This window comes from Athene cunicularia, assembly GCF_003259725.1.
Source record: "Athene cunicularia isolate RWA chromosome 24 unlocalized genomic scaffold, athCun1 chr24_part1, whole genome shotgun sequence".
NCBI lineage: Eukaryota > Metazoa > Chordata > Aves > Strigiformes > Strigidae > Athene > Athene cunicularia.
Genome location: NW_020799132.1, coordinates 59,318 through 63,021, shown reverse-complemented (window position 1 = coordinate 63,021; position 3,704 = coordinate 59,318). Strand labels below are relative to the sequence as shown.

At 55.6% G+C, this 3,704-nt stretch overlaps 1 protein-coding gene across 10 annotated transcripts in view; it reads left to right on the top strand.

The window, feature by feature from the left end:
• Positions 1–1,969: 1,969 nt before the first annotated feature.
• LOC113488546 (von Willebrand factor A domain-containing protein 5A-like) overlaps positions 1,970–3,704 on the top strand; it is a 15,193-nt gene continuing 13,458 nt past the window's right edge. For 8 of the 10 annotated variants that reach the window (XR_003399949.1, XR_003399947.1, XR_003399950.1 and 5 more), the window contains exon 1: positions 1,970–2,375. The gene's annotated coding sequence lies outside the window, so the exon portion shown is untranslated. Of the gene's footprint in view, positions 2,376–2,792; positions 2,952–3,210; positions 3,371–3,704 lie in introns of those variants that run through there. The other 2 variants (XM_026863792.1, XM_026863791.1) reach the window with 2 other exon arrangements.

The following is a 3,704-nucleotide window of genomic DNA, read 5'->3' as shown; positions in this document are numbered from 1 at the left end:
ATCTCTGTGGTTGCTAGGCCAGAGCATGGAGCAAAGTTGCTTTGCACCCGCTCGCCCTGAGCGTCAGAGATCACTTACTCTAAATGTTTCTGTTTAGAACTGTAGATATAGCATACGTCTTCATTTCTAGTCAGAGAACAAGGCAAGTTTCCTTTATAAATCCCTTAGCTAATGATCCAAAATTGAGGTTTTCTCTTTCCCATTTTGTGGAAGGCCTCAGGAAGAGTTTTCAGGCCACCAGAGGCAGGCGTATGGACAGGCTTTTGTTCAGAGTTGCAGTCCCTGTTGCGGGCCAGCCTGCAGGCACTGTGCAGAGCTTACTGCCAAGGTCTTCTCTGAGCCACTAATGATGCTGAGATAAAATGGTGTTTTCTCTTGAAGGAAATGTCCAGTTTAAAGAGGCTGAAATTAAGACACAGTCATGCTGCAAGATACCAGAGAGTTTACTTTTGTCTTCTTTTTTTTTTTTTTCACACACAGAGGATGTGAGCTGCAGGATTGGAGGGGCACCGTGAATGAACATTTTACAATGCAGGGACTGCTGCGGCACTGGTGGAAACATTCTCAGTGCAGTGTCCATATGGACCGATGAATGAAAACAGTGGTTCAGTTCAGTAGGAGCCCAGGGTTGAATTGATCCGTTCATCCATTCAAGCACTGAACACAGTTTATACCCAGAAGCAGACCACCAAGCTCTCAGCATTTAGCAGAAATCTCAGCAATGCTTCAAAGGAATTCTGAGAGTTTTTCAAGGCACATTTTTAATAATCAGCATTGGAAAAGAAAATTCCTGAAAACAACACTGATGAAACCTGGCTTACTGAAATGTTTCAAGGTAAGGAAAAGAAATTCCACTGTTGCAGAAGCAAATCAGGATTTGACTGTATCTATTACTCCACAGTCATGCACGTGGACATCAGGCTACCTTGGAGCTGCTCCTCTGACAAGATCGCACACCATCTCCCGAGAGCACTCCATCTAAATAGTCTGTCCTCTGGTGAACAGGAGGTCTTGGTGTCCTGCAAGAAAGTGGACCCTGTCTTTGGATGTGGGCTTCCAGAGGTCACCCATAGCAGCCCCCCTCCCAGGTCTGGAGCATTCACTTTTCTGCAGGTGTATGACTCCAAGCAAGTCCAGCAACGTCTAGAGAAAAGACTCAAGATGCCCATCTCTTCCTCCAAGCTTTTCTCACTGGTCCAAACCTCACTTATATTGTACCTGTATCCTCCCGGGCCCGATGAGGCCCCCACGGAAAAGGAGAGGTCAGGGGAGAGTGTCAGGAAGGCAGGCAGAAGAGCCTGTGTTGGTGCACTTTAGCTGCAGGGATGGGATGGCTCCCTGCCCAGCAGCCACTTGCGCTTCTGGTGCGGGGGTGCTTCCCGCGGGGAAACACGGGAGCCTTCCCCCCCTTCCCTCCCCCGCCTCCAAACCCCCGCGGGGCAGGCGGTACCGGGCAGCACTCCCTTCCCACCACAGGCAACACTGCTGCATTCGCTCTCCGAGCAGCCCTGCCACACACAAGAGGCCTTTCCCAGGCGGTATCCCCGGCTCGGAGCCCCCAGGACAGGACCAGCCCACAGCATCTTCTCCATTAGTGCCGCTCCACCCAGCCTGGCTCCCCAGTCCTGGTCCGAGAAGCACCCGCTGTGTGGGTTCCCCATCGCTCCTGCTTCCCATGGCTCCAGTGACGTCCCGGAGCTGCCCAGAGATCTGGAGCAGCCCTACACCCAGTGCCTTCCACCCCCCTGCAGGCAGGGCTGGCAGCATCTCCAGTGCCCCCAGGTCATCCCAGCACACAGGGCTGGCAGCATCTCCAGTTCCCCCAGCTCATCCCAGCAGGTGGAGCTGGCAGCATCTCCAGTGCCCCCAGCTCATACCAGCAGGCAGGGCTGGCAGCATCTCCAGTGTCCCCAGCTCATCCCAGCAGGTGGAGCTGGCAGCATCTCCAGTGTCCCCAGCTCATCCCAGCAAGCGGAGCTGGCAGCATCTCCAGTGCCCCCAGCTCATCCCAGCAGGCAGTGCTGGCAGCATCTCCAGTGCCCCCAGCTCATCCCAGCAGGCAGTGCTGGCAGCATCTCCAGTGCCCCCAGCTCATCCCAGCAGGCAGGGCTGGCAGCACCCCCGGTTCCCAACCGTGTATCCCAGAGCGCACATTGGGCATCATTCCTTTTCCTGGAACCTGCCCAGGCACTGCGGCTCTGACCGCATCTCCCATCTGTCCCTGCGGCTTCTTGCAAAGACCAGCCCTCCTCCTCCTCCTCCTCCTCCCAGCACGCCTGTGAACACCCCTTCATGCTGCGGCTGACGGGTGTCAGTGCCGGGGCCTGCCCTGTGTCTGTCTGCTCGTTGCTCCTGCTTCAGTCTGCTGTTGCACGGTGAGTGCGTTTGTCGGTGCATCCACCCTTCCTTCCCTCCTCGTGGAAGGATTGCGAACCTGCTCTGCCTGCTTGTGTGCATTTGTCTGTCTGCGCTTGCCATACCCTGGCAAAGGCTTGGAGGCTTCTGTGTGTCTGTTTGCTGCCCCATCCTGCTAGGCCACCTAATTCAAAAGGTACCTGCACGTTTGGGATCTCTGAGGTCAAGGATAGCAGGCGAAGGTCCAAATTCACAAGGAGGCACACGTACAGGTCATGCTACTGGTAAACTCAGTCTCTTAGCTGACAGACAATAAAATACAGGAACGGGGATGTGCAAGCACATAAACCAGGATTTCTATATACTATGAAATACATCTTTAGTCTTTCATCAATTTAGAAAACTCCAGTTTCATCAAATAGGCACTATTTGCCCAGGAATTCCTCTGCTGAAGGGGTCCTCCAAATCCGGAGGTGAAAGAAACCGGCAGCAAGAACGGCTGAGCAAAGATAGAAGGTCTGTGTGCACCAGAGAGCACGTGTGTTTTCTCATACGAGCGAAGGGAGGAGGATGATGCCTGTCCTTAGCATTTGGTGGTGAGTGAAGTCCAAACCCCTGGTGTCAGGTTTGGAACTGCTGGCTTTCCTTCCTTTCTTTTCTTCTTTGACTTTTCTCGCTCTCTGCTTTTGCTCTGCACAGATCCCAGACTTACATGGAAAACCTACGTTGATGCTTGTTTGAGATTTCCATGTGTTCAGAGAAAGGGACCATTACCTCGGGCCTGTCTGGGGCAGCGCTGGCACAGAGGAGAGCTGTCAGTGCCGGGCTGAGTCCGAGAACCGGGGATGGTTCTTTGCCTGGGGACAAAAGGGAGGTTCCTGAGAGCCCTTCCCTTGGAAATCCCACCCCGCGCAGGATCATCGCGAGCTGCAGCTCCTCTCAGCTCTCTGGGCGCGGTGTTTTCATCCCCGGGAGGGAGCGGCATAATCGTGCACCGCATCGTCCCGTCCGCACGGTTAGAAAACCTTCTCGGGACCGTTCCTCCGCCGCCCGCCCCGATTTTGGTAGCAGTTACCGCTTGAATCCTGGGCGGATTTCCACCAGTTAGGGTCACGTCTGCCCCAGTATCCGGCAGAGCCGTAACCCGCTGTCACGGCGCCGGCTCCGCAGCGATGGAAGCGGAGCGAGAGGGCGACGGTGGTTTCCCCCGCGCCGTCCCCTTCCCCGCCGCCTCCCTGCTGAGCCGCGCTGGAGGGCCCCCCCCTTCCCTGGGCTTGTTCCCAGGGGGGGACACCCCGTTCATGCAGGCGGCTCTGCCTGTGCCCGAGGGGGCGGCGGCCGGGCCGATG